Consider the following 21,950-nt stretch of genomic DNA (forward strand, 5'->3'; position numbering starts at 1 on the left):
ATATTTTCCTATAATTAGCAACTGTGCTCTAGACATGGGAGGTGCCTCCTAGTTCAACACTTATTTTAGGAAACTTTGTGTCGACAGGTTTGTTAGCTTAATACCTCACCTATGGGAAGAAAGCACTGGGAGAAAGAAGGGTGGAGACCCCTGGCCTTCTTTGACTCTAATTATTAGTGTTATTTTCTGTTGCTGGCCTCTACATAGGTTTCTCTGCTAAACTAGGGACTAGGTCTAAGACACTGCATGAGCTGTATAATGTTAAAAGGTGAAGCTGGGTTTCACGTTTAAATTTAAGAAGTCAGGGTCACTTTAGGTTTCTCTGCTGTGGTACTCTGAAGACAGAATACTGAGCTTTACCAGAATTCATATAGAATCAAAAGCATCATTTCCTTTGGCAAATGGCCATGCCATGCTTGCAGAGTCAAGCTTCTTTTCCCTTGCGCAATATGTACAGTGTCAGCGGGATTATGGCTGGTGGGAGCCAGGTAGGGAGATACATGGTCTTCCTGATCAAAAAATCAATAAATAAAAGTCAGAAGACGGTAAATAGAGCTAAAGGACAGAAAGATATTATCTTCGTGGTCTGCTCTGCATTGATTTCTGGGGTGGTGACAGCTGGGGACACCCTAGATGTGTAGAACACTTGATGTTATCAGGAAGATAAGGAACATGTCAGGAGTTGGTGGGTTGACATAGAGAGAGACTTTCCTGTGCAATTGGCCAGATCTTTGGGGATCTGTAGGCTAGCAGGGAAAAATTGTTTTCATTTCTATGAGGGTGAGTTGTGCTGTCTCTGGGAGAACTGAGTGGCTGCTGGGATGTGTGCATCACCCTCTGCTTTAATGGCTGTTTCCATGATGGACAGTCATTTGGATTTGTGTGAGAATCCTCAGGCTCGAGTGGGTGGTGAGAGCATCTCTCAGGCTTCCACTGGGCAAATTGCAGCTTCTTTAACAAATGCCCTTTGTCATTCTTGGGCATGTTTTACAGTTCTTCTTGGAAATACGTCAGGAGTCTTTTGCCTGGTTTTTGAGTTTATTGTCTCAGCATTGGCCTGGCTTTGTGTCTTCAGTAACTGTGCTTGTTGCTCTTCCAGTGATGTCAGGAAGAGGTTTTTTTATTGACTTCAGTGGGAACTGGGTTAGATCAGCACTGACCGTTTTTGAGAGGCCCATGAAGAGAGCTCAGTCTAGATAGCATAGCAGGGGAGCCTTGCCTGCTCATCATATCCAGCTTTGTTCTCTGTCATATTTAATTAACAGAGCCATACAATATTTTGTGAGGCAAGGCAGAAGTCCTGCCTTTCTCTTGGATAGTGCGTCTCCGCATGCTAGTAATGAGGATCTACCAGCAACAACTTTATTGCCCTGGTGAAATGCCAGCTTGGCATAGCCCCATGAGTCATATTCAATGCTCTGTTCAGAGAACTGAAAGGATGACTGCTGCTATTAATTTTGTGTTCTTGTTCACTGCCTTAGGAGAAAAACATCATTGCAGAAAGACTGGAGCTTCTGTGAGGTAAGAAAGACACAAAGATAAACGGAGAGTGTGACTGAGTGTCCACCCCAGAGCACGTCCCTCCCTTGCACATCCAAATGCTCCTTTCCTTCTTCGTTACCCTAGTAGTTTGCTTGTAGGGCAGAACACCTAGAATCAAATTTTACCTTTAGGGCCTAGATGTCCCTTAAAATACCATCTCTTTGCCCTTCAGCCCAAGCTTTTTCCCCTTGGAGCCCTCAGCTGGGGAGTTTCAGTCCCTCTGTGGCTCTCACACCCCAGGCAGTTCCCAGCACAGCCTGAGGTCTCTCTGGGAAGTCTGGTCTATAGGTTTCTTCTCATCATTGGCCTTATAGTTTCATCTCTGTAGGTAAGGAATTTTACAGCCTTCTTTTATTTCCATTTTCCTTGCTGACATTTCTAGATACCAATAAGCTCTTCTGGCCTGCAACATACAGCTCTATCAGCCATTTATGAGATTCACTATAGAGAAGGGCTTCAGCAAATTAATATGAAACAGCTGGGCCCAAATTATCCTTTGCATTTCATAAACTGGGAAGACTTTCCTTGAAAGAGGGGAACTGTGAATTCAATTCCCAGGATACGCAACAGTCCTTCTGATGCCATCTTTTCAAGCATTGACTTTGTAGAGATTCAATTTATTGGGATTTGAATCAGCTTCTGCCAGGGATTACAAATGTTAAATAGGAATGAAAAGCTAGATTTTGTGTTTTTTAATCAGCAGGCAGACATGGGGAGGTGAGATGCGATGAGTTCATATTTGGTAGCAATATTTTCTGTGATCATAATGCTGTCATTCAGGGTGGGGATGATCTTATCTACCTGCAGCTGCCCAGACAATAGCTGTCCAGTCAGACCATGCCCTGCGGCGGCTTTGACAGCCATTGTGGAAAAGAGAAGCTCAGCCAGAGGGTGAATTGTTGCCTCTTGAGACAGATGTGTGCGATAGGAACCCCCACAGAATGATTCATCCCATCAGTCACTTTCCATTGATTATTGAGGGAAACTGGGTGGTGATCTCAGGTTATCTCCTTAGTTTCTAGCAGCAAGACTAAGCCAAACTGGTCAGAGTTGAGCAAGATGAAATCCATCTGAGCTAACTCTGTTTCTAGCCTCATCTGTCTGCATACCTTTAAAAATCCAGTCCTTTCAAATCTTCACTGATGGTAAAGGTTTTTTTGCCAAATGGTTGCTGGCATTTTATTGGAGTCAGGCCAACCTGGACTCTGGGATGCAGTGAGACTCTGGACCTTTTCCCAGTGAAAACGGGATCTGTGTTTTCAATTTAGAGCTTCTACAACCTTTGCAGCTATGTGGCTTGGCTTGTGTTCAGACGGAAGCACTTCCAAGTGATTCGGGAAGAAATCGCTAGGCTGCTTTGCTCCGATGTGTTCAATCCCACCTGAAGAGACAGGAGCAATGCTGACTTGCAGAAAGCAGGAGACCGGACTGCTGCTGCAAATGCAGCGCGATTGCCGTGTCTGAGGTACACACAGGGAACCTGCCCTGTCCAAATACACTGAGGTAACACCTGCATTTGTTTTCTTTCAAGAAAAGTCCATGCCAATCACCCTTCCATAAACAGCATGGTTCACCAGCGCTTGCCAGTGCTCAGCACGCTGCTGCCCTTCCCGAAGGACTGTGCTCAATACCTCTCCCAGAACCACTGCTGTCGGGACAGAGACCCTCAATCTTGCACATGTGACAGCTTGCAGGACTTCTCCTAATTGTTCACTACCAAGTAAGGGGCCATTTCTCTGCATAAATAGATTTGGTAGTGCTATAAGGAAGGATGTGGGACAGCTAGCTCTTCCTCACCGGGAGAGGGGCCATTGGACTGAGGATTTGGTCTACACAGGAGTTAGAGAGGAACAGGAGTGTAGGTCCTGGGAGACCTGAGAGAGCCTGAAATGTGCCGAGGTAGTAATCTTAGTTTACTGATGGCAAAGCAGCTAGTGTCCATCGTAGTGCTTTGTTAAAACTCTTTTTTTTTTTTCTGGGGAAAGGAAATAGGGTTTAACATAAATTTAAACAGAAATTAATCAAAACCTCTCAAAAGCAAAATGGGATGTTTATTTTTTTCCATTTCATGATTCATTCTAATTTCTTATTTCTTCTTGACTTTTAGTTTTTAATAGTGTCCTGATCAGACATTACTGACATACTTTATTTAAAAATGTAATTATGTAACTACATTGTACTTTAAAAATGTAATTTTGATTGTAATAGAAATAGAACCTTTTCTTCTGATTCATCATAAAACCAAAACCTTTCAAGCCTGGGTATGTCATACAAGAGGAATTCCATTTCCCATCCAGCCATGGTTAACAGCAGTATCACTACAATACTTTTTCATGTAATAACTCCTGTAAACAGGACCACTCTAAATCAGTTTTGCTCTGTTGAAGTGTATGGAAGGCTCTCTGTAAGACTCCCTCGTAAGTCATCATCTTCTGCCTGGAAATTAGAATTTGAGAATTGCCTTCATTTGTCTGAATCTTCCAGAGTCCTTGCAATCTAATGAATGCTACAGCACTCTACCTGCAAAATCTTGGGACATACCTACAACACACACTCAACGAGTCCAGTATTTGCTGAGAATGTAACATTTGCTACAAATGCACATGAATTGCTTTTTTGCATGCTTGGGAAGCTGAGTGCATCGTGAGCATCTTGTCTTTATAGCTTATGCACAGTGTAATTCATATGTAAGAGGGCCAGCCTTTCCAGGGAGCGCTTCACTTGGACGTTTGCAATTCATGTTGTGACTCCAGACAGAAACCTGACTTGGTATGCAAGGTGCTGAGGTTTTATGCATGGTTATTTGTTTTTTTAACACCTTGTTTTCTAACAGGGTGGGCATCATTGGAGCTCATTGTAGTGAGTTAAAATCTTTTATAAGCATGCCTGATGGGATGATGGATGAGGAGGAGGAAGAGGAAGAACAAGAAGAAGGAAGAATAAGGAGTGGTTTCTCCATCCTGACAAATGACCTCAGTTTGCCACCTCAGAGAAGCCTCCAAAACAGCTTTAGCAATCAGAGCACTGTGCTCTCAAGAGTAATGGCAAAAGGTGACTGTAATCAGAGCAACTAGCAGAAGTGATATCTATGTTGACTGGCATGGTTTTACATTGCAAAGTAAATAACTTTGAAATTGCAGCTTAAGAAGCCTAACTTATTTGTCAAAGGTGGCGTGGTTTAGCACACAAGGACCTCGACTGCGTGACTGGCGACCTGGATTGTAATTCCTGCTTCTGTCGCTATTTTTCCTGTATCTTAATGCCTTCATTGCACCATTTCTGAGACGAATATTTTACTAAGTTACTTTTGTAAGTAAGTGCTTTGACACCTGCAAATGAGTATGATTACTGATTTTATTGTCAACCCTCTTTTTCTAAAAAAGCAATCAGGAGACATGACTTACTACAGTCTAAAGTTGTTGAAATTTTGCTTTTGAAGAAAATTATTCTGGACTTTTTAATATAATGCATTTAATTCTTTTGGTCTCAGATATAGCTAGCCTAATTTATGACTCATTGTGAAGTAAGTATAGCAAAAAAAAAAGCTGTTATTTAGAATATCTACCAAGTCTTCATTTCATTTTATCTTTTTAATGAGGTATATATATTTATTTTTATCATTGATTTTACATGATTGTTAAGAGGAGTTTGACATGTTAGTGCTGGTTTGGAAGTTTTTCGGCAAAATATATCTATGCTGGATAAAAACAATACAATTTTCCCTTGCAATGTGTGGTTCAGTTTTTAAAAGGATGTAAATTTTAATCACAATTATGATGATAAATTTACTTCTTCTGGAGTAACCCATAGTCCAGGGACTAGATCACTTATGTGGGATGGCCCTGCACCGCCTTAGTGAGACAGACACTTGACCTGCAGATTCACAGCTATTATTTAGTCTCTCCACTTGGACTGGCACAAGTTATATTAATGCCTAAGTAGCATTGTGGCCTCGGCTTGTTTTCCATGTGTCAGGTGAGTCCTTTTACCATTGGATGAGGCTGTTGTGGCCTGCAGTTCCTCTCTCAAGTTTTTCATTAGCCATCTGTTCTGGTACAGAGCAAAAATATTCAAAAATAACCTCTTAGAAATTTTATGGAATGGAAAACACATATTCTCTCCCAAAGGAGAAGAAATAAAAAAGATAGATATTTAGAACTGTGTGTGAGACTGCTATGTCTTCCTCATATACACGATAGGGAGTGGTACACTCTTTATTCACAATTAACTTTTCTGTGTTATACAATTAACACTTCTGCATTCATACATTTGTGTTCATTTGGGGTGGGCAGGTTAGTGCTCATATGGTCTGAAAAATAGTGACAAGACCTTGAGGCGGTGCTTTAGTTGCAGGTTTCCTGAGAGCCTGGCTGGGCCAAAGTACATGCAGCTGCCCTTCCCGGCTGTGTGGGCAACTCCTGGATGGTGCATATCTGGCCGAACACGCAAGAGGCAGTTGTGGTATCATTGCCCGGCAGCAGCATGGTTTCCCTACCAAATGATGCAGCAAGATCCCTGGAGCTGAGGGAGGCTACAGCACAGCTTCTTTTTCGTGGTCTTGGGAGAAACTTTTCAGTTCCTGCATTAGGAGATGTCTGTATCCTAAAGGATGGGATTTATCTCTCTAGCTGTCGCACTCTGATCTGTGGATTGACATCCTAGTACACTAGTCTTTGCAAAAGCACCTTGCTTTGTCACGTCCAGGCAAGCAAGCGTTGTACGGGGCCTTCGAAAGAGTGTGAGGGAAAGGTGTCCTTTGCCATCAGTCCCGCAGGGCAACAAAGTCTGTGGTATGTGCTAATAACTGGGATTTGTGAACAGTCCCAGCAGTGCCTGGGGCAGAGACTTCACAGAGTTGCACGCTTCACCTGTGGTGGGCCTGAGACAACAGAAGAAGACTGAAAGGTGGAGCACAGGCTCACGTAGGCAGCAGAGCTCCTGGATGCAAACGAGTTTTTTGTGCACCATCACTTGCCTGCAAGGTCTGTGTCACTGCAGAGAGGAGCAAGCACTGAGCAGCTACCGGTGTTGCTCAAAAGCGGCTGATGAGTCTGAATGACTGAGAGATGGTGTTCAACATGCTATGTTTGCCCCTCTCCAGATTCAAGGCAGGTTCCTCACAGTCTCCTTAAGTGGAGCAGCCCCACGGGGGTACTTTCTCACCATAAAATACTGAGCAACAAGTGACTGCTTTGGGCGTGCCATTTTCCTTGGACAAAAGGCAGCTCTGGACCAGGCATGGCCTCGGTTACTTCTGTCTGCACCTAGAACATGTTGTCTGGCTCACTCTGCAGGAATTGCCTGGGTAAAATCTGATGGTCCTAGTGAGACCTGGTTTTAAAACACTGTGATCATCAGCCAAGACCTCAGCCATGGCTTTGGGACTAAGTTTTCTGTGGTAATCTAACAACAACCTTGAACTTTCCAGAAGGGATTGAGAAATACCTTGAAGTTCAGATCCTTTAGTCAGCAGAGTCTTTTCCAGGGCTGCCTTCTCAGCGTTCACTGTCTGCTTCTTCTCAGGTAATGTATGTCTAACACAGACAACCCATGCTTGTTTAAGCATGTAAGCAAGACCTGGCAGCCTTTCACACATGATGGTGAGTCATCTTTCCAGCAGGAGAGAGTGAGTCAGAAAGGGCAGTTGACAAGCTTTATTTATCAGTCTCCTGTTATTTGGCCCAGGAGCATTCTACCCTGAAAAACCCACCCTTGTTAATGACAGGCAGAGCTCAGACTTGTATCATACGACTACTGGCTTTTTCCCCATAGGCTTTGCATGCAGTTTCGTATCAGGAAATCATGGCAGGTTGGCCATTTCCATGAATTGTTATTTTTAAAGGGGTTCTGAACGTGCCAGCTATATTGGAATAACTTGCTTGAGCTAAGGTTACCATAAAGACTACAAACTCAAATGCCTCCCAGTGATGAAAATGGCCTGAAGGTTATATGCAACAGCATGTCCAGAGTTGCCATTTACTCTCTTCTCTTAGGCCTGCTTTGCTCAAAGCCTTAACTGAATGCTGCTAGCATGGCCTAGTGTCTTGACTGGCTTTTGATTAGGTTCTGCCACTCATAGGCTCCATGTAGAGTGTGTCAGGCTTTTCAATGTAAGTGTCTATTTTCAGAAGTTATATTGCTCTGTTGTAGAAATCTGTGCCAAGCAAGAAATTTGGCAGGAAACATCGCAACTCAGAAATGGAAAAAGAGACAGAGAAAAAAAAAAAATAATCGGCCTGATGACTAATTAGGGAAACTCTGCCCTTGGGGGTTTCAGGCGTTGCAACGGGGAAAGATGGCGGTGTAGCAAGGGGAGCCATCTGGATGTGGGGTGACCATAATGCGTGCTGGGGTGTCTTGAGGTATGGGAAGAAGCAAAATAAGCTCAAGCCCATTCTACTCATGTTGCAGGTGGGTTTGGAACAGTAACCTATGAAGGTAGCAGCCATGTAGTAGCAGGGCTACAGGGCTCGGCAAGTTCTCTGTGAGCTGGCATGGCAAGACCTGGAGGTCTTGCAGGTTCCTTGTCTCTGGTCCCTCCAGTTCAGTCCTGTTCTTCTTGTCCTTTTAGGGGCCAGTGTCTGATGTACAGGGAAAAGCAAGGCAGTCTGAGCCTACTCATTTTTTATGAGCAAGAGAGACAGGCCAAAAGGAGCATTTAATTAGCAAATAGCTTTTTTTTTTCCCATTTTGGCTTGGACTCATACAGACATTTTAGAGTGTTAAACCCCAGTGAGATGAGGGGACTAACATTCCTATATGCATTCAGGAATGTAGCTCTTTGTTCCTACTAGCCAAGTGGGGACTCACTGGGAGCTGCAGTGGTGAGAGATGCCGTCATGTTTCCTGATCCTGCAAGTGTCCTCTCTCTGCCTGGGGCAGGGAGGAATATTTCCTAGTCCATCTTCTTTCCCCTCTCAGATAGACAAAACACTCCATGAATCCTTGACAGAACTCTGAAGATGCTTCTTATGGCTCCTGTTTGTTCTGCAGCTTGTCTCCCTTTCCCTCTCAAAGCCAAAGCTGCACTTACCAACCAACCATCCTTCCAGCCAAGGAGGACCAGTAGCAGCTCCTTTGTGCAGACAGCTGGCACTATCACCTCACTTGCTCCTCGCCTTGGGACAGCGTGTTGCTTGTGATGCCTTTTTACCCGCAAGCATGCTGGGGGAAAGAGAGCAGCAGTCAAACTGGAAATTGGATCAGGCAGTGATTTGCAGTAGGAAGAGAGGTTGTCAGTCTGGATTTCCTCAAGCAAGGCTTCCAAGTGTTGGTGGTATGTGTTCCTGCTCTGGCTTGGACTAAGGCCTTCATCTTGTAAACAAACTCCACTGGAAGCACCATGGACCAGTTACAGCTCCTGTAGCTCAGACTAAATTCTAAGTGTTTGCAGTGAGATTTTTAGAGCTTGCAGCAAAGAAACTAAACTGTAATTCACAGAATGCGAGGATATTCATACCCCAGTTCTTCCTGCATGTGAGAGAGAGCACTGAAAGGTTCGAAGAACAGGCTGTGAGTATACTGTCACCTGCTACAGCCTTTCTGTTTGGAAGAGGCACTGATATTATAAATGTAGTGTGTTACTGTGTGTGATGGTGTTTATTTACAGAAGAATAAATGGAGCATTTTTTCCTTTCCTTGAATAAAGTAGAAACAAACACAAACAAGTGCTTTCTGGACAGACATTGCCAAGTCTGCTGGTCCTAACAAGATCTGACCTCAAAAGGGTCCTCCTCTATGTGGCTCCCTGTTTTTCTCTCTCCTGTATCAAGCCAACACAAGGATATCAACCATGATCATGTCTGGGTAAGCAGGGAAATCTCTGACTTTGTGAAGTCCTACCATGGAAAATAGATACCTGGGAGAGGACTTCCATTGTTCATCTGCCTTTACTACATTAGAAAAGGATAGTTATTCTTTCTACTCAACCTGGAAGAGTACATATGATATGTTCTGACTATAATGGGATGTGTGGGGATTGTGGATTAAAGACTTGCCCCAAGGCTGTTATTAGCATTTTCCAGTGTAATAATCAAGAGACGAAGGTGCATCCTCTAATTTAGGTGTTCATTGCAAGTCATCTCAAGACAGTGCCCAGATCTCTGTATTGATTGGATTGGGAGACACAGACCTGGATAGACTGACTCACCCATTGCTCCTTTGTACTTAGAAGCTATAAAGCTCCAACAGCTGAAGTGCTGTGGTGGATGGATACTTGCTTTTTAGACAGAGGAAGGTGAGGTGTGCGAGAGGGTTATGCTCTGCACAGAGAGAGCAGCTCAGGGGCATGGAGTTCTGCTACGGACTGTGTGATGGGCTGGTCAGGAGCTTATGGGCCAGGAGCAGAGGGAAGGTCAACACAGGTAACATCGTGGTAGGCATGTGCTATAGATCGCCTGGTCAAGAAGACAAAAGAGATGAAGCCTTCTCTAGACGAGTGGAAGAAGCGTCACTGTTTCAACCGCTGGCTTTTATGGGATATAACAATTGACCTGAAATCTGCTAGGCAGGAAACACAGTAGGGCACAAGCAATCCAGATTTCTGGAGTAGGCCAGGGACAATTTCTTGGCACAGGTGCTGGACAGGGTGAGTAGGGAGATCTGATTGATTTGCTACTCACAAACAAGGAAGAAGTGGTTGGGGTTGTGATGGTTAATGGCAGCTTTGGAGAGACCATGAGGTGGTAGAATTTAAGAAGATGAGAAAACACAGAAAGCTGAGTAGCAGAACAATACCCTGGGTTCAGGAAAGCGAATTTTGGCTCAATCTGGGAACTAGCAAGCACCTTCCCTTGGGATATTGCTGTGAAGAGTAAAGGGACATGGAGGGTTAGGTAATCTTCAAGGACCACCTCAAAGCCCAAGAACGGTCCATACTGTTACGCAGGAGGCTAAGCAGGCAGTGCCTGAGGCCAGCTTGGTTGTACACAGAACTACTGCCTCGACTCAAAAAGAAAACGTGATGGGGGAAGCAGGGATGGGCAATCAAGGAGCAGTGTGGAACTACACAGGCATGCAGAGATGGGATTAAGAAGGCCAAAGTTTAGCTTGATCTGATACTGGTAATTATATGAAGAGCAACAGGATGGGCTTCTACAGGTACATTAGTAGCGAAAGGAATACCAAGAAAAATGCGAGTCTGCTGCTGAATAGGACAGGCGATCTAATGATGAAGGACACACAAAGTCTGAGGTTCTCAGCATTTTCTTTGCCTCAGTCTTTACTGGCAAAATCTGCTCCCAGGCTTCCATGTCTAATGGCAGAGCTTGGTAGAGAGATCACTTAAGTAAACTGGACATACACAAATCCATGAGACCAGGAAGGAAATTCTTCACAGTGAGGCTTGTAAGGCACTAGAGCAGAAAGTGTGTGCCATTTCTGTTCTTGGAGAGGCACTCAAAACCCAGCTAGATGAGGCCTTGAGAAACCTTCTGTTTCATTAAGCAGAAGATTGCATGAGAGTCCTGCAAAAGTCCTTTCCAACCTATTTTTTTTTCTATGATTCTTAGTAGGCATCTGAATATAAACTGAAGATCCCCTGGAAATGTTCTTTAAATTGTGCGACATTGAATGTAGCATGGCCTAAATGCCACACAGCCCCCGAATGGGCCATGAGACGTGGAAATCTAGAGGAGAGGGTAAGTGGTGGTACAGGGACTGCAGCTGCCAACCTCTGGCCATGAGGATTAGTAGGGTTTAAACAGCATGATCTGCTGCTCCACTCTAATCTGTCACCCTTTAGGTATGCTGTCAGTACTCCAGGACTTCCTGTCCTGAACCTCCTAGTGCTCAAGGTGTTGGTGTCACACTCTCCAAAGACTTCATGAGTCCCTAACAGATCTTTCTCCAAGAGCCCTGGGTAGGCTGAGACCTCTCTGTGATTACGTTAATACGAATGTGAACAACGGTGGCAGCTGGGAGCAAATCTGTTCTTGTTTTACCAAGCTGGCAGAGATTACCTTAGCAGTAGAGTGCAGTGAAGGTCTTGCCAGGGTTTAGTCACCAGCAGACAAGCCCTCTGAGATCCCTAGGCACAGATTCAGGCTGCTAGGGTGGGATGGCACCTATGCTACTGTATCTTCACAGGTCTTGGTACCTATGCTAGGAGCTTGTACCATGCATGCCTCAGGTGCACTGTGCAAGTATACCCCAAGAAGACCTTGGTTTTCTTGTTACGCTTTTGCCTTGTCCCTGAATGGCTGCTGCTTCAGATGTTGCACAGCTGCTGGTTCAGCAGGTTCGCACCCACAGAAAGGCTACCGTAAGCACTTCAGGTTTAATTTAGGTTTAATCAGTGTTCTGGACAAGTTAACATTCTTTATTTCAACACTGTTTCAGAAGGGCTGCCTTGGAGGCTACTTAATCCTCTGGAGACTTCTGGTTGGAAGCATAAGCAGATTTTTCCAGGCCTGTAGCAGCAGACTGTGTATCTCCACAAGTGAGACACTCTGTCCCCTGCTGACTGACTATATGGAGCCATGCACGTCCTGGAGTAAAACTCAGAGAGTTTCTGAAGCCTTTCTATGGATGATGAAATCTTGGGGAGCAAAACCCTAAAAGAAGTGAGCTTAACTTTGCAGTAAGGATGCAACTTTAAACAGGACAAAATTGCATGTGCCTATTCACAATTAAATAGACATTTATATAATCTTTGCACAGTCCTTCTTCTTGATGTTGAGTCTGAACTACTGGCTAGTGAAAGTCCAAATGTCAGCCCCATGTATGATCTTTCAGCAGAAGCTGTGTGACTATAGAAGTGTGAGAAACACGGCTGAGAGCATATCTGCATTAAAATAAAAGGTTTCTGTGCAATTCTCAGTGTTTATTTCCAAATAGGGCTTGATTCCTGTGTCATTGTCCACTTGGCATGAGTAGGACTGTATTCTTTTGTAGTTTTAGACCTTCTCTCCACAGTCAGGAACACCTGACTGTTGTGACTAGAGGAGGACATTCTCTTCAAAGAAGGGAAAACTGATGTAGAACACTGAGCAGAAGGTTGCTAGCAAAGCAGGGAAGTCAGGTAAAAATCCAGGAATCTAGCTTTAATATCAAGAGTAATTTACTGCCTAGATGGGCTTACATGTGATACAATAAGCACCACAGGATGAGAATTGTCTCTGAATTTTTTATTATTTTTTTTTTTTTTTAAGCAAAGATTACTGAAAGATTCCTTTCAAAACAAACATCACTGTACCCAGGAGAGCAAAAGAGTTATTGAGTGAGAGCAAACAGACAAATTGGCTCTAAGTTTGGATTTCTCCGTAATGTTCTAATTTAAAACAGAAGAAACAAAGAAAAAAGGAAGCATGGAATAGTAACTTAGTAGCGTAAAAGAACAGAATCCAGCTGCTAAGAGAACATGTACAAACACTGTTATTAATGCGAAAACGTTGTTTTACCTTTCCAGTGAAGATCAGAAACTTGTCTGTGTGTTGTATTTTGGCAGAATACTTTTCTGTGGTTTCACGTTCTCATTTGAGGTATCATCCAAGCCAAGCTTTTCCCTGGTGAATGAATATCAATGGAGTCACATGCCAGGAGTCTGGCCCTTTCAGGACACATCAGTCTAGGATCAAACTGGTATTTAATTGGTTCAGTCTGCAGAACTGACTCCAGGCTCTCACTCAAGCCACCCACTGCAACAAAATGTGGGCATTTTTGACCTGTCACATCCTTCTCTCCTCCCTCTCCCAAGCACCGTGGACTTTCTCACCCAAATTGGTGAGATACATTCAGGCAAAATACGCCACTTTGTATACCCCAAAGCTTTCTGCCATGCGGCTGCTTCTCAACGAGCGCACCCATTGGTATGTTTAGCTCATTTGCACCATCTGTAAACCTCCTCTGGGGGTACAGAGCACAGCATTTGGCATGGCTGAAACTCCCCAAAGGGGACCTGTGAGCTGCTCAAGAGACCCCATGGTGGCAGTGAAGGGCTAGAGAGAGAGAAGAGTCTGTACGGGTGCTCATATTTTGCCTGGGATCTTCATAGTTGGCAGATTTTGGAGACCGAGCACTGTTACTCACCGTGTACTTACAAGGAGGTCCCAGGTTCTCAGAGTCACTGTCTTGGAGGGACAGAGAGGAGCCCCATGACTTTTGAAGTCCCACATACTTTTTGCCTGTCAGGGGAAGACAAGGACCCTGTCAGGTAACAGCAGGTACCCGGCAGCCAGCGGAAGGTACTTGCAGTGCACAGCACGAAGTTATTTTGGTCTCACAAAATTCAGTACCTTTGCTATTATCCTTTTACTAGCACTGTGTTTATTTATACTCACACGACTATAGTGCCCTCCATAACAATGTCAATGATTCTCAGTGCAATGGGATTTGTAGTGGTGAGCAAAACGCAGGAGCCAGCCCCCGTCAGTGGCAGGCTGTCCAGTGCCGACGGCAGTGTATCACAGAGAACTCGGTAATTCTTGGCTTGCTCTCACCTGGAAAAGGAATGGAAATAGGAAGATGGAGCTCAAAAAGGCAAGTTGGAGAGGCATCCCCATCAAGGCTCAGTTGTTTTGCCACAACAATTAAAAATGTTTTTCAAGGAATCCAGTAGGTTCGTAGGAAACGTGGAGATCTATGAGTGTCAAGAGCTTCTCATCCTTACAAGGCAAAGCTGTTAGCTTATAGTTACTTCCTGAGGTATTCCATGCTTAGCAGACTCCTCAGCTCACTCGATTCATGCTCCAGTAATGGTATTCTAGTTTGGCAAAAGGGAAATTAATTGTGTCCAACAACATGCCATTCTACTCTCTTCAGGAAAGAGGTGTTATAGGGAGAGAGCAGATTCAACATACTCCTTAGTTAATGTTTACATCAAAGAAATGAGCTGGTCTTTTTGGCTGACCTCTGAGAAAGGAAGCTTAATTTGTTTGAGCAGGGCATTTAAAGTGTTTTTAAAAAATCCTATTTGATAATATTATGCAATAGCCAAGGCACACACACCATCTGGACCCGCATGCTCTGTTGGTAACTGTGCCTGTCTGTTCAGAGAGACACAAATTTCCTGGCACCGACAAGAGCGATACCTCAGGGTTTATTGAGTATTAAGCCTTGGTTCCCTGTGCTGACATTCTCCGAAAAGGTCAGTTACCCTTTCCTGTGTCCCCTGTCAAACTCACTGACACTGAGCCTCTTTCCTTTGCTAAAGATGATTCAAGCCTTGGAATATGCCCCTGACTAATGAGCTATTTTGGTTTCTGAGCCAGCTGTTTCTCTCGTGCAAATTGGCGTAGCTCTGATTTGAAGTAAAAGGAGACAACTTTGGTTTTGACAACCTTAGCTGCTTTGCCAGTATATCTGTTTTGGCAAACCCTCCGAGCAGAAACACAGCTTATACCCACAAGAGACTGGAGGTCTGCTTCCAGCTCTCCGCATGAAGGGATGTAGAGCAGCAGAGGCTGCTTGGCTGATGTAGCAGTATCAATACGTGGCTTTAGCTCTCATTGCTATGAGCATGATTCTTTTGCAGTCATGATGGCTAGGCTGACAAATCTTTTGAGTGTGGGCCAGGCCTGAGGACCTAGCTGTATATTTAGATGCCTCCTACTGTCATTTTCAGACTCTTTGCTGAAAGATCTGTGGGCCTCTTCATTCATCAGTATCTCCTTGATGTGAGGTCTCTTAAAAATTTCCCCGTTCTCTCCTTGTCCTCTGTGCCTTCCCAGCGTGGCAGGTGCCGTGCCACTGCTAAATCCTGGTGCCTTCCTCCCAGGCAGGTCTTTCCTCCCCACAGTGCTGAGGCTCCTGACAGCTCAACAGTGATCCCTGTCCCACCAGCTTGCCACCATGCCATCTGCATGGATGAAGCCTCTCCTTTGGCCGCCAAGCTTGCCAAACCTGTGCTTTGCTTGTTTCTTGGATCAGATCACATTAATCTTTGAGTGGATTCTTCCACCTCATCCTTCCCTTCCTTCATGGTCCAAGAAATCTCTCTCTTGGTCTATGTCTCTATGTAACAATCTAGGAGAGGCAAACAAACAAAGAATAAGGGGTTTTAAGTATCCTTATCTCCATTTTATAGCTAGATAACTTGGGCCCAGCAATATCTGGTGGATAACCCAAGGTCAAAAAGAAAGTCTGTGTCAGACTCTGCAATTATATCCAGTTTTCCCAAATCCTAGACCCTTGTCTTAGTCATTAGAGCACTCATAACAGCTCTCTTCTACACTTCTCCTTGCATGTACTAATGAATGTTTTTCCTTCCGTATTTAATGATTTATGTCACAAACTCTTTACAGTGTACTCAGATGCAGTCTGACACAACCATGCTTTCCCTGTACTAAAGTGATGGAAGCATATACTTCTGATGAGATTCGGCTTCTTCAGCTAATGGATCAGCAAGGTTTTTCTGTTGCTGAATTTTCCCTAATTCTTGAAATCAGTGCTGAGACAAGCCCATTCGCATGACATTTATCTACTGATAATCAGGATAACGAATATGAAATCCAGACTTTTTATTTCAGGCCAAACATACCAGACATTCTCTAGGTCAGTATTTGGAAAAAGCTATCATGGGGAGCTTATGGGGCAACAGAGGATTTTATACATATGACTTATACTCCAGTTTTAGCATAGGAATATCTGAAGCATGTATCGGTGAGTCATTTGTTGAAATATTGAATCTTTAAACAAGGAAATAATCTTGCTTATTGTGTTTCTGTGCTTTCTAGTATGTGTCATGGAAAAAATTGGCTGTCATGCCAGACTTTGCCTCTGAGGAAGGTCATATTCCTTTAGCACCTGTTGATTAACACAATACCTGAAGCTCCCTTCCCTAACTCTTAATTATTAAGCATGATTGAAACATCTGTGGGTATTTCTAATAGTTGCTGGAATGCTGAGATAGTAGATATTTGCCTGTTACGGCCTGCTGGGCTGGAAGAACCCAGGAGTAGTCATTTGTTTACATTAAGATTCCCACTCTGATGGAGTTTGCCCCAGAAGACTCCACAGCTGGAGGGTGCTATATCTGCTAACATCCTGATGACTGCTACACTGCTTTTCCAGATCTCCTTCAGAACTGGCTAGTTTTGTCACTTTGGTCTCCCAGGCACCTTTTCTAGTACAGAGATAATGCAAAGCCTCTTACCCGCTGGAGGAAATTTCAGCTAGGTGGGATTATGTCACAGTGAAGGGCCAAAGCAGCAGTGCTGTGGATGGTGGGAGACTCTGGTGGGTCATGGGCCTGTGGCAAATAACAGGCTGAAAACAAAGTAGGAGCTACTCAGCGGAACTGCTTGGAGTTAGATGACACCTCCCTAGCCTGGCTTTCTCTCTGAGACCCTGAAGGGCAGAGGCAGCCATCCCGTGGATCACGGTGCAGGAGGGAAGTCATGCAGAGGGAAAGAGGCCGTAGTGCAGTACCACGGGTATGTGCGGTATGAGCTCGTCTGCAGAGGAGTTTGGCTGAGAATGTCTCACCTTCAAGTCACAGGATTTGATGGACTGGATTGGGTTGATGAAGAGATGCAAGGGTCCCTCACCTGCATGTCAGCATCCCCCCATGTCAGTATAGGAAAGCAAGAGCTCTGTTGACGTGGACAATATATATCTGAAGCCAGTTACATCAGCTCTGTCCCAGCTGCCAGGCATGTTGTAGCAGAAACACAGGATTTCAGCAATGCTGTTCAAGGTTCATAGGCTTTTCAAGAGAATTGTCAACCCAGGCTGCTGCTCATTGCATTACAACTGAGTGAAAAATCTTGTGGAGAGAACCTAAATCGGCGGGTTAGGATTTTATTTCTGGACTGGAGAAAGAACATTTGCCTTGTGATTTCCCAGCTCAAAATCTCTATGTGGACATAGCTGATTTTTTTTTTTTAATTATTCCTATAATTTAATAGTGAGATTTATTCTTTGGGAAAAAAACCAAACAAACAAACCAACCCAGACAAAAACAAACACCACAACCTTTCAGTTCTCTCATGCAAAAGAAAATTTGTTAGCAGGATACATGCATTTATTAAATTAGAATACTTATTAATTGCTCATTTATTCTTTAAACTATGACAGGAAGTTTTCTCTTTCTCATTTTTCTCCGCCTGGTTCTGTCTGGGAAAGCTGATAAAATCTCACTTTTTAACTGCAATTTCTCATCCTGTTTTTAGCAGACATGATGGTTGCAAATGAAAGGTGACCACAGAGGGAGTGGCTAAAATGTCATTGTTGTACGTTGTTGTATGGGCTGATGATTATTGCTCACAGTGAATATTGGGAAAGGCTCTTCATAATTTCACATGCCACAGAAATTGTTTGTTTTTGCTCTGAGCCCGCTAAATTGCTGTTTCAGCTGGATATTTGTTGCAGCATGTTTGATTACAAAATCTTTGGTCATCTGGATCGTATTTCTGCAGCATGGGTGAGAAGTCACAGTATTAACTCCAAAGCTTTAATAGGAAAAAAGTTCTACTTTCACTGTTTAGCATGGGAGAGACTACAAAGGGAAGATAGGATATTTGTTAGAAATGCCAAAGCTATAATTTTATTCTTTTTTTGGGCATCCTTTCTACTCATATCTTATACAAAGCCCCTTTCAGTAGGGGCTCTACGTATGTAAAATACCATAGACAAAAAATGTATAGGAACATCTCTAGCTTTCCCTTCCAAAGGAAATCATATAGTTGCAAAGCTTAACATTTTCTGAAATGCTGCGTGCATATGGGTGTGGAACTGAACATGCTTAGAGCTCTCCGGAATGCTTCTTATGCTGTTATTGATAGATACACTTACTAACAACGTGCGTTATTGACAACATTTTTGTCTACTGTACTAATTTAAAAAATAATGGTTTTGTGTCATTCTCAGCAATATGATACAAACATAATTCATGTAATGAAAACTGGTTCAAAAAGGGACTGAAGACCTCTTTGTTCAGTGGAATACATAATCTGCTGACTGCTCTGTTCAATTTGGGCTTCAGACTGTAAACTCCTGGGTCAGGTTTTTTATAATCTTGGTGTGAGCTGATTGATTGAAGCGCAGACAATGGGAGGGCAAGCCAAAGGCTCCAGATCTTACTGGCATATTGTTATATCAGATTCCCAATGTTAATTTACTGGAAAAAAAAAAAAAAGTGTTTATCCCATGGGATGGGGAAGAAGAACTAAAAAATGGCGACAGGTGGTAGTCTGAATCTGCAGCACCTTGAAACAGAGAGGTAAGAGATGTGAACCAGCTGTCCCTCCCAGGGTAGTGCCATGGATCCCTCAGTTGGACCCTCAGGTCCCTGCTCCCATCTAAGAGGGTGGACTGTAAAATGCAGAAGACAGAGATGATCCCAGCCCTTTCTGGGTAAAGCAGAGATCATCATGGCCATAGTTACAGCACTCCCACTTTGCACTACTGCTGTGGCCTTTTTTTTTTTTGTGAGGAAATGGCAAGATTTACTGCTTTGGGGAAGGATCCTGTGTTGCTTACAGACATGTAAAAGAGATTTCCTATCTTTGGGTGAGAGTGAGGATGCAAAAGTGTGGCTTGCGGAGCACTAGAATTTTTCTCTTAACCTATTTTTAATGAAAAAAGATACTGATACACTGAGACCTAAACTGATTATAAATGTCTCATTTTGAAAATTGTGGCAGATTTTACCCTTTTGATAATTTCACATTTAAAGAAAATACTTAAATTATTTAAGTGATTCTCTTTTTTTTTTTTTTTTGTACTTTAGGCTAACTCAAATTATTGGTATGAAATAGTTTGATTTACTCTAATCATTTTTTATGGCTGCCCTCTGAAAAATGTTAGTCATCTAATTTATTCAACTAATTCACACTAGGAAATTTGCTAAATTCTTGAAAATTCTCCAGTGACAGGAAATGATTATACTGTGGCTTCTCTAAAATCTAGTGATGGTTTTATTTAGCCTGCTCATACCTTTAGATAACAGACAACAACTTGTAGTGTTGACTGATGGTTTCTTTAGCACTGGGTTAACTTTGGCATATTTGAGGTACCTGGACTTTCCGCAGAGAAGCAGGCAAAGACACACAGCTCATTGAAAGGATGATTCTTTGATGTCTTTTACGACCCAAACAGGAGAGAACTGGCCTCACCCACAGGCCAACCTGTACCTTTTCCTGGTGCTAACGGGCTGTGTGAAGGAGGACACTGTGTTCCTTACCCTGCTTCCAGCCTTTTTTTTTCCAGGCTGGCAAGGGCAGAGGCTGGTGTGTGGCTGCAGCAATGTTCTCTCTCATCTGCAGGTTTCAGTCTGAAGGGGGTCCCTGATGGCCAAAGGAGTCATGACATTATCATACATAAATACACACTTTTGACTCAATGTTGACACATAGACATTTCATGGTCTGAAATAAAACGTGGCTGGCATCTTCTTCTTTGATGCTAGCACAGTCATTCTGATTATGGCAGATTTCTGCCTATGAAATGCCAATAAAGGAAGTTTAATACCCCCTGGTGACAGCAAGATTTTAAAAATCCTGCTCTAATGTACCTAGTGAACTCCTGTTTAAAAGGCTATCTTTTCTCCTAATCCTATTTATGACTTGTTAGGTATAATTTGTAAATGGCTAACACCATCTTAAGCACTTTACAGACATAGTTTATAGCATTATTTTTTGACTGCATTGAATTTACATTGATGCTAAGCAGATAATCCACTATTGTGCAACTACTTTTCCAAATTTATTCTTCAATACTAAAGGAGATTCGCATTTGATTTACTTTTTGATGTGCTTCTACAGCTTCATACTTGCTGGTCTGAACTTCTGGCTAGTAGTTCCAAATTTGGGGAAAAAAAAAGGAAACTATCAGTAAGATGTGCAGTCTGCTTCTGCATCTGACTGTGCAGATCCATCCAGTGTAATGTCCCTGAGGATTTTTTGCCTTGCACATGAATATTAACATTTAGCGAAAGCCTCGTTTTCAGTATATACAGAAAATGTATTTGCGCCGAAGTATCTACTCAAAGTGTGCACACAAAAATGGCACTTAAAGTCCGGCATTTCCTTGTGTCAGTTCAATTTCTAGGTACACAGACTGTCGCTTAAGTAGGTAACTAGCTGACTGAAATGGTTCTCTGATGGTGAGTGATGAATTCATTAATGTTTGAAGGAACAATTCTCAGAATACAAGAGCTGCAGATAAGCAGAGGTGTGTTTTCACAGGAATATTTGCCTGTGCTTACATCCCCAGATGACAGAGGCCTTCAGTTATTCAGTGCGGAATATAACCAATGCTTCATTAAAAAGGGTTTCCTCTTAAATGACTGCCCTGAGCTGATTATTTTGTGTTCACAGTGTGGCTGATTAGCGTTGCACTACTTATCTGGAGGAAGGGTTGCTCTTGTGAAGTGATTCTGATTGAGGGAAGCTGTAAAACAGGTGTAAAAAAATCCCAACTGACATGAAAGAGGTGCGATGGGAGCAACTATTCACCATTCATTATAGCACAAGAATTTAGGATTAGCAACTGAAATGTTTAGGCCATCTTAAAATGTTTTCACTTGCTACCCAACTAAATTGTGATACACCCCAAACTACCGGATGCTGTGGATCTTGAAAGCATGGTCAAAACCTGATGAAACAAACCGATAAAAAGCCTGCTAGTGCGTATGAGCCTTCAGCTGATGAAATCCTTAAGTTGCAGATTGCTAGAAACTAGGAGGGCATATCTATTTTTACCTTGCTTACATCCTTCCTGAAAGTACGTGCTGATCAGCCGTGTATCTTCAAATAGTGTGCTGGCAGGGGGAGATGTTCAGAGCAGAATAGCTGGGCAGCAGTATCGCTCACAGCTCCCAGCGATTTGCTGATGAGAGACTTCCTCAGCTGGCGGTGGCTTCTGGATCTTTGTACTCAATTCCCTTGGACTTTCCCCCTGCCAACTTCTTGGTGGATTTTCTAAGTCGTGGTATTTGTGTGCTTTCTGCTGTCCTCACATACTGAAAATCGTACCAGGTGCAGATCCTGGGAAGGTAACTGGGAAAGCCATGGGGTTTCTGCCACTTACTCAGGGATCAAGGCTGAGCTGCGAAGTGCTGTCTCTGACCAGAAGGGATGTGACTGCACAGAGATAAGCTCAAGTGTTTGCTAAGCTGGTTTACTACATGATTTAATAGACGCCAACAACCTCTCTTCTCAGAATGTTTTCCCCAAAGATTTTTTAATTACCATTTATTGATGAACGTCATGGAAACAATGTCAGGAAATAATTAGAAAAGACGCAGACTGAAAAAAAAAAACAACAACAACAAAAAAACCCCAAATAAAAAACCAAACCAAAACAAAAAGGAAAACAGATGAGATGGAAAATCAGCCTCACTTGCGGGAGCGTTGCAGCTCCTCCAGGATTTCCTTTTCCTTGGGTGCCCCCTCGTGTTCACCGCTGGTGTAGCCAAATGCATTTGGACTGGAACAGGCGGAAAAAAGTAGCCACTTGCCATCACCTTA

Source organism: Chlamydotis macqueenii, chromosome 5, assembly GCF_036417535.1.
Source record: "Chlamydotis macqueenii isolate bChlMac1 chromosome 5, bChlMac1.mat, whole genome shotgun sequence".
NCBI lineage: Eukaryota > Metazoa > Chordata > Aves > Otidiformes > Otididae > Chlamydotis > Chlamydotis macqueenii.